Genomic DNA, 17,453 nt, shown 5'->3' with positions numbered 1-17,453 from the left:
AAAGCTGAGCACTGAAGAACTGATGCTTTTGAACTGTGGTGTTGGAGAAGACTCTTGAGAGTCCCTTGGACTGCAAGGAGAGCCAACCAGTCCATCCTAAAGAAAATCACTCCTGAATATTCATTGGAAGAACTGATGCTGAAGCTGAAACTGCATCTGATGAAAAGAACTGACTCACTGGAAAAGACTCTGATGCTGGGAAAGATTGAAGGCACGAGAATAAGTTGATGACAGAGGATGAGATGGTTGGATGGCATCACCAACCTAATGGACATGAGTTTGAGTAAACTCCAGCAGCTGGTGATGGACAGGGAGGACTGGCGTGCTGCAGTCCATAGGGTCACAAAGAGTCAGACATGACTGAGCAACTGAACTGAATTGAACTGGGAGAAAGCATCTCTGCACAGCCTCATTTCTTCTTGCTTATCCTTAGCTGTGTCACAGTCCTCCAAGCTACTCCCCTTGACAAATTCGGAGTTACTTTATACTCCCAAACATCTTCCTCCCAGATAACTGGTCTTCTTTAAAAAAAAAAAAAGTGTCCGCTCCTACTCTGTATCCTCTGATTTTTCTCCAAGGGAGGCTCTCCCAGAGTACAGTAGGCAAGAGAAAATCATATGATTCTCCCACATGCTTCCTCCCTACCCCACAACCATGGTACATCCCAGAATAAGTACATAGGCCCTTCCATTTTAAATAATGTCATAAATCACTCTGGGAAACTAGAGGGAGAGAATGACAACAAATGTGAAAGAGTCAGCCAAAATATCAAGATATCTAGAAGTGGTCCTAATAATTTTCCTTTCCTAATAATGACTGACTTCCTTTGCATCTAGTATACTCAGAAACTAGGGTGAGGCCTTATGAATTTTTAGTGTCTTCTATTCTTCAGCTATAGTTTTCCCAGTAGTCATATGAGAGTTGGACTATAAAGAAAGCTGAGCACCAAAGAATTGATGCTTTTGAACTGTGGTGTCAGAGAAGACTCTTGAGAGTCCCTTGGACTGCAAGAAGATCCAACCAGTCCATCCTAAAAGAAATCAGTTCTGAATATTCATTGGAAGGACTGATGCTGAAGCTGAAACTCCAATACTTTGGCCACCTGATGAGAAGAACTGACTCACTGGAAAAGACCCTGATGGCTGGGAAAGATTGAAGGTGGGAGAAGAAGGGGATGACAGAGGATGAGATGGTTGGATGGCATCACTGACTGGATGAGCATGAGTCTGAGTAAGCTCCAGGAGTTGGTGATGGGCAGGGAAGCCTGGCGTGCTGCAGTCCACGGGGTCGCAAAGGGTTGGACACGACTGAGTGACTGAACTGAACTGATTCTTCAGTGTCTTACATGCTAATATTTGTTCCCAGGGTGATGCTTCCCAGGTTGACCAACCTGGCATTACTACAGAGGCCATATTTGGGGACAAAGATTAGGAATACCTAAAGATTCCTTCTCTGTACTTCAGGATACTTTAATCTGAATTTGCAGATATGTCCTCACTCTTCTTTATAGTCTTCCAAACCTATAAGTCCTGCTTTTCATCTCTCCTATCACCCCAGAAGGAAACAGGCTTTTCTTATTTGCTCCCTGAAGACTCTTCCCCTGGAAAGATGCTTGTCCTACCCTGACTAGCAGTCCTGGGAAATCTATCCTGTACAGTGCCTGTAGCAATTCACTAGCTGGGTAACAGAAGTCTTACTTATGTTCAAAGCTTGCATCTTCACCTGCTTTTCTCAGATACTATCTGGGTGTAGCTTCTCTGATCTTGGCCTCTGTGGCTCCCATCAACCTAGTTGTCAATCCTGTGTGATCTTCCTTGCCCCAAGGTATCCTCTTTGGTCAACTTCACTGTATTCGTGTTTCAGATTCAGTTAAGTTATGGTAAGAAAGACTGACATCTCTTTGCTAGTCAATATCATGTCTTTCTCAGGCCAGGTTGCTGGTTCCATGCACTCAGTTCTCTGAAATGACTCACAGCAGTGCCTCACTCCCAGGGAAGCAATTATTTTAGAATGAAGATTCTGTTACATAAAATATTTTCTGTCATTTAAAAATAACTTGTTGAGGAACTATTCTGTGCCCAGGTATATCTGACATCAGGAACACAAAAATAAAGAAGATGCAGACCCTGATGTAGTTTATAACCTCATGGGGATTAGCAGACTTGGAGGAATAATTAGAAAACAAGTACAGTGATGCTGTAATAGAAGGATGCAAATTTAAAAAAAAAAAGAATTATTGATATGCCTAAGTTCTACCAATGGATAAAGGTATTTCATTCATCACATAGATTCACTGACGTAGACATTCCTTCTTCTCCCTCTTCTTGTTTTCCATGGAATATACTGAGGTATTCCTTGAGCCCTTTCACCTCCTTTTTGAGAGAAACAAGTTACAAGTACCACAGATACAACTGGCCAACCCCTCAAGCATAAAAGAAACCTATCATCTACCTACCCTGCCACAGATTGCAACAGTCCAATATTCCTTGGCTCTCCAGATAAAAGAGTGGTGCTTCTGAACTAGCTATGGAAGAGACCTCTTTCGTAGTGTGTTTATACCATGGATCATGTTCCAGTTTAGTTCCAGTTCAGTCGCTCAGTTGTGTCCGACTCCCTGTGACCCCATGAACTGCAGCACGTTATAGACCTGCAATGTCTTTCTGTCCTAGTGAGTCTCTACAATAAGTAAGGAGAAGGCAAATTGCTGACACTACAGGAAACTTCCTCAACTCCAAAACCAAAAGTTTTGGCCTTCAAAAAAGCTTCTAATAAACAGTAAACATGGAAACAGCTTTAGGAAAACTTCAACGAATTCTATTGGTCTTACAAGCAATCCATGAACTGTTTTTTAAGAACGTATTGCATTTTCATGCTGCATTGCCTAGGCTATCGGTCTTTGTAACCATTCTTGCTTCTATGGAAACTATTTTGACCAAGTTACAAGGGTTAAAAAGAATGATCTCGGCCTTCCTCTAAAGAGGCTGAGAGGCTATCTAAAGGAAAGAAAATGCTTCCCTACTCCCCAGCCCACCCCAACCTCTTTCTAAATGCCACAGTTCCTAGTAGAGCGATCTGGAAGATGAAACAGAGAGCTATCACACCAGCGAGAGTGTTTCTTTCCTGCTGCTTGCTGTGGTCAAGCACCCTGCAGCCATCTACAGTAGTTTTCTGTCTCTCTCCAGATCAGCCTGATCCATGAACATTCAATGAGTAGGTAGTCACCTACGTCCCTTACACTGAAGGGTGTTAAGAAACCTCTGTTGCTCTGAAATTGCATCTTCCCTTGCCTGCCTTGATTCCTGAAATTCCACCACTATGGTCATTCCTGCAAGTGATGATTAATTGATTAGATTATTTCCGAGTGATAGCTCACCAGAGCAGATTGTGTTGAGGAGAAAGTGGAAAGAATATGAAGGTTTAGGGTGCCTGAGAGAAGAATTTTCATAATAGAGACAAAAGCTCTGAAGGGGAAGCAGGTATCCCAGAAAATAAGTCTAGCCACTTCACTACTGCACTTACAGGGCAGAACCACTGCCATCCCACCAAGAACTTGTTCTGATCTTGTCAATTAAGTTTTACTCAATGACCTATGCAAGGACCCCAAGCTGAAGCTCACAGGGGAACTCAAGCTGATTCGGACTTGTTTTACTATTACCTGATACAGTGGTGCTTATACGACTTCTCATCCTGAATCTTTGACATCCACTGAAAGTCTGGACTGGCCTCTCTAAGCTATCCATTTGGGGAGCTTGGTGGGGGATATGCAGTGAGAAGGAAAAGACATTCTGCTCATCCTCAAGACCCCTGAAGAGACCAGTTAGCCAAAGGCAATGGTCTCGCCTACCTCTGGTTGGCAAATCGGAGGAAAAATTACTATTCTCTGAGAAATGCACCTATCTAGATTGGCAGTAATGGCAAATATCTAATTAACATTCTTATCTACTAGAGGCAATAGGTTAAAATGGAAAAGAGCATAGGTTTGGAGTCACATGAATCTTCTGAGCTTTGCTACTTATTGTGTTTTTGACTCTGGGTTGATCCCCTAACCCCTCTGAGCTTCTCTGTTTTTTCCTCTGTGAAGTGGGGGAAATCATGTTCACCCTGCAAGGCTGTGGGAGAATGTGTGTGCAGGCTGGGGCAGTGGAGGCTGGGGCACTCAGGCTTGCAACAAATGCAACTGTCTTCCCCCATTAGTTCTCTGTTTAAACAGAGCTATAAAAGGACACACTATTAAAGTGGCTAATACCAACCCAGAAAAAGACAAATCTTAAAAAATAAAATTCTTACTTGCATTCCAGATATTGTAGTTAAACTGTAGTCTACCTCTCCTAAGAAGTTATGTTCCCCAAGGCAGGAGAATAGATTTAGAGCCCCTACTGCTCAACTCAGGGCATCCCCAGTGGCTCAGTGGTAAAGAATCTGCCTGCCAATGCAGGAGATGAGTTCGATCCCTAAGTCAGAAAGATCCCCTGGAGAAGGAACTGGCAATCCACTCCAATATTCTTGCCTGGGAAATCTCAAGGACAGAGGAGCCTGGCAGGCTAGAGTCCATAGGGTCTCAAAGTGTTGGACACAACTTAGGGAATAAACAACAACAAATTGCTCAACACAGCTTTTGATCTGATCTGTGTGTTTGAAGGAAAATGCAGCTCTCTTTCACATGAAATTAGAAAATGTGTTTGTTATGATAAATATTTACTCGAGTCCCCAAATGAATTATTTCAATTTATTCTAAGAAGCATCAACAAATTAATTTATAACATTCTTTCAACCATTTATATTTATTTATTGATCTAGAAACATTAGAAGAGAGAACAAAACGAGAAAAAAGAAAACATCCCATCGACTTACTGTGTGAACCCCCAAACAACTCTAATGTTTCAGTAATACGCTGAAAAGTATTCCAGAGAGTATGCCTGCAAAGCCCCTCCTAAGAAACGGTCTAATTTATCTATGCGGCTCAAGGAATGAAAGTGTGTGGCTACAATATAAGCCTCTAAGACCTTTTCAAAACAAAAATCTGTAGCCTGGACTCAACAAAATAAAAAGACTTAACAGAAGGCTTCAAATTCCTGAGGTGGGAGTTTTCCATAGATCACAGAAAACCGATCGTGCATAGAAGGGCTGACACAGCAAAAGGGCCTAAGGAAAGGGAGAGAAACACAAGGGAGGGATGAAAAAGAAAAGAAAGGGAAAAAACCAGTCTCCTTTCTCCTTCTTGGCAGATATCATTTCTGTGAAAGGATTTCCAAAATGCTCAACCCTAGGTGAACATTCAATCAGATAATTTACAAATTCCAGATAGTAATGGAGTTAGACGAAACACTGTTTATTGGGAGCCTCCGATGAGAAATCACACATTCTTGGTGATTAATGACATTTATGTGCTCTTGGCCATTAAAAACATTTTCTTCTCTTGAGTCACAACGGAAGCTACAGCTTGAATTTTATTGTTCAATTTGCTTTTTTCTTTCCTGGGTGAGCCAGCACTGGATTTAGGAGTTGAAAGTTTATGGAGTCAGCAGGACCCCAAGGGACTGAAAGCTAAGCTGAGCCAATGAGGATAATGCCAAAGATTATCTACCCTCGGTGAAAATGTGGGATTCAGAAAAGAGAGGAACAAAGAGGGTTTATAAAGACTGACAGTCTGTAACTTAGACAAAATTTCGTGGCGGGGTTGGCAAATTTCCTTTTTCAAAAAACAAACAAACAAAAAATTTCCTGGTTGACAGTTGCTTAAATTCTTCCTTTTTCCATTTTTGGCATACCGTCAAAAAGGCAAACTTGTGTCCTCCCTGAGGACTGGAGAGTGAGTGAGTCTTCAGAGAAGCAGCCGCAATGCTTGCTGTGAAAAGCAGAGGGATGAGCGCTGAGGAGCTTCAGGGGGTAGAAAAGAGATGAGTTTTGCTCAGTAAATGATTGGTTTTGTTGGTATGGATGTTTTTTTTTTCCTGTGTCCTTTAAAGAGGTCCTTTAACTTGGGCCTTGGGCCTTACTTAAACAGGATGATATTTTCGTGATGTTTTTCAAGCACATTTTAGTCACACTTAAAAAAAAAAAAAATACTTGTCATTTTTTTCCAGTCTTGGCAGTGGATGAAAATAGAACAAAATATAAGATTTTCACAAGAACAGCTGATTGTACTGAAATCTAATATGATTTTTGCCGATCTTGTGCATGGTTTTCTTTAGCCTTAGTTTCCCCATCTGTAAAGTGGACTGGAGGAGGAAATGACAACCCACTCCAGTATTCTTGACTGGAAAATCCCATGGACAGAAGAGAACAGGAATTCTAGGCTCATAAAAACAACAGGTACAAGGTATCAGGTTGACACAAACTGGAAGCTAAGATTTTTCAGGACTCTTGTGTGTTAGTCATTCAGTCATGTCCAACTCTTTGCGACCCATGGACTGTAGCTCTCCAGGTTCCTCTCTTAATGGAATTCTCCAAGCAAGAATGTTGGAGTGGGTAGCCATTCCCTTCTCCAGGGGATCTTCTCAACTCAGGGATCGAACTGGGGTCTCCTGCATTGCAGGCACATTCTTTAGCATCTAAGACACCAGGAAAGATCCCAATTCTCTCTCTCGCCTGGTGGGACTGCCACAATCCAGGAGTTTCCTTGAAGTCCGTGAGTGAAGGTGTATCTTCTCCCTTTGAGTAGTTCTACTGAAAACTTAGGTAGATTCTGCTCTGTTTTTGCCTGTGTCCCAATTTCCTGTAAATGATAAAACTGTAAAACAAAAAGTAATAAGATCCAAATCTTCCTGCTGGGGACTTGATGAAGATGAATTAGACACTGACAGTCGGGGAAAGATGGAAGGCTCTCCATGACAGAGGCCAAACTAATTCAAAATGAAAATCATCAATTTGAGCGTGCTCATATGTTACTTAAAAATCAATGAAGAAACACAGTGAGGGCACCCTGAAGCCATTTCAGCACCCCTGCTTTTGCACTCAGTACTAACTTAGCAGCCTTGAAATAGCTTGGCTCTGAAAACCCAGTCAATCATCATTAATAATGATATTTTTATAGCACTTTAAAAATTGGAATTTCCAGAGCCATTTTGATAGATGTCCTGTCACTACCTTGCCATTTGCGTAATTTTTTTGCTTTTTTTTTTTTAAACTCTATTTAAAGAATTTTGTAACAGGGGGAAAAAAACGAGAAACTTCTTTTGACTGAAAGATTCATATGAGATGAATTCACAGATTGCCCTTGCTGTGAATCCCTTAATAATGAGGAGGGAGATTTAGAGATTGTACCAGGACTTTCAACCTTAGTGATTCTAGAACTTGAATTTACTTAAGGAGTTAAAACACATGCCTGCCTGGTGCCTTCAGCTCTGGAATAAGAGTGAGTTACACAGAGATGAGAAGATTAGAAGCAAAGGCTAAGTTCTCTGATACTCAAACTTCTTGAGCAATTCACTTCTTGAACTATAGAAACTACTTAGTGCCTCCAGTGTATCTCTCCTAGAAAACCCAGAAAAATATTTCATCAATTATTTTAAATTTATTAAGTTATAAACAGATTAGTTGAATTCTCATCTTTTCCTGGCTTAATTTATCTGCTTGTCTCTTTCCATCTCTGCCTCTCTCTTCACACACACACATACACACACACACACCTCACTATTAAAAGGCGTTATTCCTCGCCTTTGAAAATGCAGATGAAATTTCTTATTTCTATTATAACTTCCACAAAAACTATCCAAGCTTATGAGAGACCTTGGCAGACTCCAACTTTGAAAGGGAACTCTAACAATTCATGTTTAACCTCTGAGCCAAGACAAGCCTGAATATTTCAAAACTTAGCATTTGTTTGGTGTTCTTTTTTCCCCTTGTAGACTCTTTTATTCTTCCCCTCCAAAAGACTGCACAGGAATTTTTATCACCGTTGGGGGCCTAATACTGGTGGTGAAAAAGCAAGTTCCTATCCTGATGTTGAACTAAATAAAATAAATGTCTTGGATGAATCAGGTTTCTTTATCAAGCAAACAAAAATGAAGGGATCTAGTTTGCTGGAATAGTTGCAGTCCTCATTAAAATTGATGACTTCTAAGATTCTGTGCCTCTCTTCCTTTAACCAGGGCCATAGGCCAAGAATCTGCTGTGCTGCTAAAAACATCCTGTTATCGGGGTGTTGTAAAACAGACCACTGCAGGCATCTCTGCCTGTCCTCCAGGTTTACGTTTCTGTGTGACAGCGAGACAGGGTTGGGGTGAGTGGAGAAGGATAGACCCAGCCATTTGGCCACAGGTCAATCAGACCTAAAGTGCGACATAGTATTTTATGTCCGTGAACATCAAGTTTGAAAAAGAAAGGAAAGGAGCTGGATTAGCGTGAGGTGGAGTTTAGGTTTTCTAAGAAATGTGGGACTCTCCAAAAGTGTGCCTTTGTTTTTGGCACTAATTGCTAGAACCAATTACGTAGCTTATCAGATGTGGTTTGAGAGGCTGAGTGGAGAAGCCACAGCAGAGACTTGTCTTCATTGCTTGTTCCCAGTTGGGAACTTGGACTACGTCAGGGTCCTCTGCTAGTTCAAGAACAGGCTTGAATAAGTGCTAACAGGATTTGTGATCCAATTAAGTTTACATTACTTCAACTTAATCAAGTAAACCTTGGTCTTAAAAGAGATTCCATTCTGCCCTAAGAGAGGTACATACAAAGTTTGACCCTGTATATCACAAACTGGCCAACAGACCCCATCTGCCTTGGGGGAGTAAAAAGGACAAAGGCAAGACAGAAGGTCAATCCCAGGGAGTAAAGGCTTTCAGAGAGAACATTCTCAGCACTTCTCCTGAATCCTCTTCCCTATTTTTTGACCATCTACATGGACTCACCCTCATATGGCAGAATGTCACTTTTGATATACTGATTACTTTTATTTATTTTGTTGCTAAAAAAGTGAAGACATGTTAAAGGCATAATGTTATAGACAGAAATTTTCCACTTGCTGAAAGAACCACAAAGTATTTGTGTGTTCAATTTATTCATCCATTTATACCAACATAAAACACTTCAGGGAATACAAAAGAATTTAAAAATTGGGTCTATGGAGGCAAATTTATCAAGCATACAAAACAAAGCAGTAAGTCAGCAGGTACTAAGAGCGCAGCGTTGAAGGTAGAGGGAAAAGTCAGTGTGGAGGAGAGAGGCTTAGGAAGGACGAATTTCTGACAGAAGATGAATCCCAAGGGGAAACTTCAATGATACACAAACTTCCAAGTGTTCTTTCACCCTGAACCCCTTCCTTCACTTGGAATCTTGCACATGAAATCCAATGGAGGGAGCGATAAGAACAGAGCTCACCTCTTACCCCGTCCACTGTGTGTATTTCTCCCCCCTTATTCTTCACTTTTAAATGGCTCACAGTTGAACAATCACTGAAATCTAGAAGGTACAAGGTACAGGAAAGAGAGGAGAGCGCCCTCCAGGTGCAGAGGACAGCATGATGAAGCTGAATAAGAAAGTGGTGATAGAAATTTCTGATTTGGCACAATAAAAGCATTTAGGAAAAAGAGACCTACATGGAGTAGAGTCGATAGACAAAGGGGGACAGCACTCTGAAAGAGTCTCAAGTTGGGGACTGATGTGATAAAAATGAGAAGTTAAGGAAATTAACATGGCAGCCATGTGCCTATAGTCTGTAATGGAGAAAATCAACTAAAGACCCAATGGGAGTAATCCAAATGCAGAGATAGCCACCAACAGAGTTGCAACTGTAAAAATGGCAGTGCAGCCAACAGGACTCAGAGGTTGTGTGTATATGGGGGGGTAAAGGAAATGGAGCCTAGAAAGTCATTTTTAATTGTTCAGACTAACCGAGGCCTTTATATTAGACACTTGAAGAAATTTGTAGTTTTTCATGGCCATTATTTCTATTAGATATTATACATTTGTGTGATTACTAATATATTTCTACCCCTATATTATAGAGTTTCAGGAGATTGAGGACTCTGCCAGTTTGGTCATTAGCACTTAGCATTAAAAAATTCAAATATTAGTGAAACTAAGAAAACTCAATAAATAATGGTGTCATCAACTGTATTGAGGGAGCTAAGCAAAAGTACTAAGTTTTATTTTTATCATGTTTTTCCTAGAAGAGGAAAATACATCTAAATGCAGATTTCTTACCCTGTTTAAGATATGGGGCTGAAGAGCAGTTGAAATGTCAGGGGTGGGTATAAAAACTAAGCCATCAACAACAATCAAAACCATGGTAATTAATCAGTTCTCCCGGAGAGAGTTTAAAGACGGAAGAGCAGAGTGAGCTGAAGATGCTCAAGCAAAAGTCAAATGGAGAACCAAAAAAGTAAAAATTAAAGAGTATTCCTCCCAGGATAAATCTGGAATGGTTTGCCACGTGCCCACACTTTGGGCATTTATGAACTGTAACAGGAAAAAACTCTTTCAAAAAAGTTTAAAACATTAGGAATTTTGGAAGTGGGAATAAAATGTACAAGTAATCAAGAAAAGTCCAAGATGTTTTTAAGCCCCTATCAAAATTCTTCATTGTATTTATAAAAAACGATTGACCACCTTACCCCAAATACTCTTAGTGTCCCTGCTGAGAAACACTCACCCAGACAAACAGCTTGCCCGTTCCTTTTCTTTTTATCTCTCCTTTCTTTTTTTCCCCTATCTCCCACTTTCCTTTGGTAGCAACACATAAAATGTATCTTGTTCCTAGATTTATATAAGCAACATGACATCTCCAAAACTCATTTGCTGTTTAGAATCATTCCACTTAAGTTTGGGGTTTGCTCTTGCTGCTGCTATTGTTGTGCGTTTGTTTGCTGTTAGAGTTTTTGTTTTGTTTGGCTTTGTTCTGTTCTTTAGCTGGTGGAAAGAGAAGAGAGAGAAAAGTGCAATCAAAGAAGGTGCCAGTACCCTCTTCCCATTCTTACTGAGACAGACAGACTTTTTTTCTCAAAAACAAAGATGGCCCCAAGGGCATTCTTAGGACAAAGTTACAATGTGGATTTTCTTCTGTGTAATACTTTTTTCTATTTAGCCCCGTGAGAAATTATACAGATTTTAGGTAGAGAGTAAATAGGTACAGATTGTGAATGCTCATATGCTAGATGCCATAATTTATATCTAAAATTCAAAATGTTGAAATTCCAAAAGTGTTTTAAAGCTAAGTCTAATAATTAGTGGCAAGGTGTCTGAGAGAAGAGAACTCAGGGAATACAAAGATTCTGCAACCACCAGCAGTAATTCTTGAGTAAAAGCTGCACAACTACTTTCTGTAGCTCAAATAGCGGGTTTATTCCAAAGGAAACATTACATTATGAAAACTTAAGATAGGTCAAGGAACAACAGAGAGTCACAATGATTCTCTGGTCAACCCGGAAGTTAAGTTTCAGAAGACTGGATCTGCTTGAAGCTACTACCTATGTACGAGACTTTCTTGGAATTTGTTCATTTATTTATGCATACAAAACTCCAAGTGTGCATCTCCAATGTGCCCAGCACTGCATGAAGCCAAAGGAATAGCAGACACAGTCCCCGCCCCAGGTGGCACCAGTGGTAAAGAATACGCCTGCCAAAGCGAGAGACACAAGAGATGTGGGTTTGATTCCTGGGTCAGGAAGGTCCCCTGGAGAAGGGAATGGCTACCTATTTTTTCCTGGAGAATTCCACGGACACAGGAGACTGGTGGGCTACAATCCATGGGGTCGCAAAGAATCGGACATGGCTGAAGCAACTTAACCTGCAGCACCCACCTCACCTCAGAGAGTTCAAGCTGGCAGGAGCTCCTGTGTTAGCCACCTTCATCATCTTTTCCCCCTCATTTTCTTGAAGATTTGGTATGTATCTTATTGGAAGCAGGTGGCTTTCATTGTTTCTACCACCTGACATAGCTATGATTCAACTTCATTTTCCAAAATTGACATCATTTTTTGTATCCATTTCTATTTTCTCTCCTTCTAATTCTAAATTGCAGATGCACTCAACTCACCTCTCGGGGGTTTTTTTGCCCTAATGCTTAGCAAGAAACAGGGAGCAGCCAGAAGTCCTTTTCCAGAACCTTAATGAAGTTCTGAGAAATAGAAAGAATTGTCTTTCTAGAATGTTGTTGAGCAATGACCAGGGAGACTCTATTATTGTTGGAGCCAATGACAGCATCCATGAAAAAGATGCTTGACCCTACCTTACTATCCAACTAAGGGGAGAAACTATTTAACATTAAACTTACACAAGAGTCAAATTCAGGAGGAAGAAGTGGAGACACATGATCCATAAATACAAAAGAGAATGAGCAAGAGGATTAAAAAAAAAAAAATCATTGAACACATCATCACTTCTTTGATGGAGCAAGATCAAAATATGATGGGTAACCTGCCAGGCAAACAGGAAATATTGTGGCATACCAACCGCTCCCCCAGGGCTGAGTGGGCCTCAGGCAAAGCACAGTCAAATCATGATTTCAGGTTTTCTGAACGCTGCTCTGCACACACACAAACTTCACAACAATCTCACTTCTGTCAACAACAGGGAATACAACCCAGTTTTCTATTTTTAGTAGGCTGTTTTTTAAGAAAAGGTGTTCTGTATTGAAACATGTAGCCATTCTAGTCTATAAAAATCCATTCTCTTTATCTTTGTGTTTTATTCTATGCCCACAGTAATAATGATCTTCTGTCCCGGTATCTTGCACACTGCCTACTTTCTTCATAATCTTTCTTGCTGTCTAGCACACCAAACCCACCCAGTGAATGTTGTTGATCAATAGCAATTTTCACAAAGAGAAAGGCCAGGCCACACTGTATTCTGTGTGTTAAAGAGGTAGTTTCAGACATTACTCATAGCAGTTGTCCTCTTAAGAAGTAAGAATGAATGAGCAATGACCAGGGAGACTCTATCATTGTTGGAGCCAATGACAGCATCCATGAAAAAGATGCTTGACCCTACCTTACTATCCAAGCAGTTCCCACAGGCTGGCCATTCTGGTCAGCCTGGGGTTCTTCCCCCTTCCCCAGCATGCCATTGTTCTTATGGGCTTCTACACATGGAATTTCTTTCCCATTTAAAGACGTAGTTCCAGTGTGGAAATTCCTTAAAAAACTGGCAATAGAACTGCCATATGACCCAGCAATCCCACTGCTGGGCATACACACTGAGGAAATCGGAATTGAAAGAGGCATGTGTACCCCAATGTTCATCGCAGCACTGTTTATAATCGCCAGGACATGGAAGCAACCTAGATGTCCACCAGCAGATGAATGGATAAGAAAGCTGTGGTACATATACACAATGGAATATTACTCAGCCATTAAAAAGAATACATTTGAATCAGTTCTAATGAGGTGGATGAAACTGGAGCCCATTATACAGAGTGAAGTAAGCCAGAAAGGAAACTACCAATACAGTATACTAATGCATATATATGGAATTTAGAAAGATGGTAACAATAACCCTATATGTGAGACAGCAAAAGAGACACAGATGTATAGAACAGTCTTTTGGACTCTGTGGAAGAGGGCGAGGTGGGATGATTTGGGAGAATGGCATTGAAACATGTATAATATCATATGTGAAACAGATCGCCAGTCCAGGCTTGATGCATGAGACAGGTTGTTCGGGGCTGGTGCACTGGGATGACCCAGAGGGATGGGATGGGGAGGGAGGTGGGAGGGGGCTTCAGGATGGGGAACACATGTACACCCATAGTGGATTCATGTCAATGTATGGCAAAACCACTACAATATTGTAAAGGAATTAGCCTCCAATTAAAATAAATAAATTTATTTTAAAAATAATAATAAAGAAGTAGTTCCATGATTCTGCCTATGAAATGCATGTCCGATTCTTTGTGACTCCATGGACTGTATAGCCCACCAGGCTCCTCTGTCCATGGAATTCTCCAGTCAAGAATACTGAAGTGGGTAGCCATTTCTTTCTTCAGGAAATCTTTCAGACTCCAAGACTGAAACTGGGTCTCCCACACTGTAGGCAGATTCTTTAGTGTCTGAGTCACCAGGGAAGCCTCTATGAAATACAACTTCTGTGAATTTTTCAAATCTCAAGCAATGGGTACTATGCTCAGCATCTATAGCCAATGATGGTCTGTATTTGGCATCTTAATGTACTTACTTTTCATCTTTACTCTTGTTTTCTGTGTCCTTGTCTTTTCTATCTTTTGTTTAGATCTAAGACTTTGGCACCCCACTCCAGTACTCTTGCCTGGAAAATCCCATGGATGGAGGAGCCTGGTGGGCTGCCGTCTATGGGGTCGCACAGAGTCGGACACGACTGACGTGACTTAGCAGTAGCAGTAAGACCTTCAGAGTTCACTACCTAGAAGTACAGAACTGTGATTTATATGTTCTCAGTCAAAAGTATGGCTTCTCAGTAAACCAGAAACTGCCCACTCAAATGCACATCGCATCCTCACTGTGTGATAGTTACTTCGCACGTTATCCTATTTAACGCTCACAGCAGCCCTATGAGGTAGGTACCATTCCCATTTCCATTTCACCAATGGGGAAAATTGGGGCTTCCCTGGTGATGCTAGTAGTAAAGAACTCACCTGCCAATGTAGGAGATGTGGGTTTACTCGCTGGGTGGCAAAGAGCCCCTGGAGGAGGGCATGGCAAGCCACTCCAGTATTCTTGCCTGGAGAATCCCATGGACAGAGGAGGCTGGCGGGCTACAGTCCATGCGGTTGCAGAGAGTCAGACAACAACTGAAGTGACTTAGCACGCAGTTGATGATGGGGAAAATTTAGCTCAGAGAAGTTATATATTTTGCCAAGCATTGTTACTGTTAGTGACAGTAGTGGACAATACATTTTATTGTATTCTAATTCAGGACAGTGTCTCCTGTCCCATAGATGTAATCATGACAAGGTAAGAGCTAGTGCTCTTTTAAAAAAAATCTTCATGAAGTAAAATCCATCTCTCCCACCCATCCCTCCTCTAATCTCTTCAACCTTTTCCCTTTCTCCCTCAAATACTTAATGTTCCCAACATGAGGACATCATCTAGCATGACAGGTATATGTTAGGATACGTTTCCATGAACAATAATAACAGGATCTGCTTCTCAGAGTTCATTTGTGTAAAAACACCACCACACTCTATGTTTTCAAGCGAATGTGTCATATAGATCATTTCACTCATTGGCATGTGGACCTGTTCTTCCTGCCTACTGAGTCAGTCAGAATTGGTACACTTGAGTGGATATATGTCAGCCTTGTTGGAAGGAAAACTGCCAGCAGAAACAATTCAATTTGTAAACAACAAGAATCATAAAGGTCACAGCCTATCCACATGGATTTTACCACTGGATCCTGACAACATTCCCAAGATGTAGAGAACACCCATAGAACGACTGGCCCCAATTTACAGCTGAAGAAACTGAGGCTGAGAGAAGTAAATGAATTACTGAAAGTTAATATAGCTTAGTGAGTGGTGGCGCAGTCTCCAGAATCCATGTTTTTATTTCTTTCAAATTGTGATCTTTTTCCCACATTCCAGGAGAAGAAGAGCGGAATGGAATGAAACTAGTCCCGTGATAGGACCTGGCCAAGCGGAAGCGCTGGAAAAACTAAGAGCCCTCGGCAGCATGAGGGGAAGTCCCCTGGTGTAAGACGAGGAAGATTCCACACTATCTGGGAGAAGAGGGAGGAGAGGCAGAAGAGTGGGCACTTGCAGCTGGGGATTTGGCAGGAGAGACTGTTCTCCAATGTTCTCACTCAGAAAGTAAATGTATTTGAAATGCTGAGGACGCCACATATATTCTGTTAATAATTTACCAACTGAAACCATTAAACATGTTGACAAAAGCTTTTCCATTTACTATGGGTGTCTGTGGGTGATTTGGAACCACTCATTACCTTTATAAGCTCCTGGGTTATTTCTGAGTGTCCCAAATAATCAGCAGCAGCGAGGGCAGCTTAGACCAGCAGTGGACAGAGTTTTAGTTTGAACATACAACTATGCTGATTCCATGAAAAAGTGAAGGTGTTAGTCATTTAGTCGTGTCTGACTCTTTGCAACTACATGGACTGTGGCCCTCCAGACCCCTCTGACCCTGGGAATTCTCCCAGCAAGAACACTAGAGTGGGTAACCATTCTCTTCTCCAGGGGATCTTCCTGACCCAGGGATGGAACCCGTGTCTTCTGCATTGCAGGCAGATTCTGTGCCATCTGAGCCAACCTGATTCCATACTCAGGCATTTTGCCACTAATGCACCAAGAGACTGTTGGCCCAGGCCTCTGAAGGCAAATTATATTTGCCAATAGACAAAATGCATAGTGTAACTGGACATCTCTATATAAGGTGCATATTATTAAAAAAAGTAACAATATATTCTTAGAAGAAATACATCAAGATGTCACCAGAGTAGAACATTCAATGAAAGTGAAGAAGCAGAACATTCTTATAATCAAATAGTTTTATTCTCTCAGAACCTTCCAAGTATACAGGGACAAAAGTTCCTGAAGAGAAAGGAACAAACTGCTCTTATCACTCAAGGTGAATGAACTCTCTTAAGCTCTCATTTGTAAATAAAAACCAAGCAGTGTAATATTTGCTGTTTTAAAGGTCTAGGGTCTTGTTCTGTTTCTGCTGTCTCCAAACTCCTTGTGTATTAGTTATGAAGCATTTGGTTACAAATAACAGAAAATGCAGCTAACAGTGCTTTAAACAATGAGGGAAATTATCACTTTGCATAGAGTGAAGCCCAGAATGATTAAGTCCCAGCATGATTAAGTTGAAAGCTCTGTGACTTGCAGCCATCTCTGTACTCTGCCATGCATCCGGGACAGGTTGTGCCAGTAAACTAGCTCCCTCCAGGGCCCTCAGGTGGCTGCTGAAGCATCCATGTCACATGGAGGCGATAAGATCCAGAGGAAGCAAGGGAATGTCTGCCAGGTGTCTCCTTTTTTCAAAGTGAAAGAAACTTTCCAAGAAGCTTGGTCACACACCGAAGCATAAACTCAACCACTTCACAAGGCTCATGGATGGAATCTTCATAACTGACTTGCCCTAATCAAGACACATTCCCTGCAGCCGAAGAGGGGGCCCAGCTGGCCTTTGAGCATGTGGTACTCAGAGGAGGGTAAACAAAATTAGAGGAAAGGTCAGTTTTCCAGGCAACAGGGATTATCTGTTACATCAAGGAGACTTGTGTCTTCTCTATGACTAGTTTTCCTCATATCACTGGGTAAAGACTAGACTAGAGGTCACCACTAAGATTCCTCCAGCTGCTAAAATTCCACAATCCGAAGACAAAGGTGATTCTTTCCCTTACCACCACCACTTAATGGGAGAATCAGCATGATTTAATGAAATCATAAGATCTTCCCAGAAAACAGTAGTGCGTGCATGCATAGCACTCAGTCATTTCCAGCTCTTTGTGACCCTTTCGGACTGTAGCCTACCGGGCTCCTCTGTCCGTGGGATTTTTCAAGCAAAAATACTGGAGTGGATTGCCATTTC

This window comes from Capricornis sumatraensis, chromosome 13, assembly GCF_032405125.1.
Source record: "Capricornis sumatraensis isolate serow.1 chromosome 13, serow.2, whole genome shotgun sequence".
Lineage (NCBI taxonomy): Eukaryota > Metazoa > Chordata > Mammalia > Artiodactyla > Bovidae > Capricornis > Capricornis sumatraensis.
The sequence above is the reverse complement of the archived record's forward strand: the minus strand, read 5'-3'. Positions refer to the sequence as shown.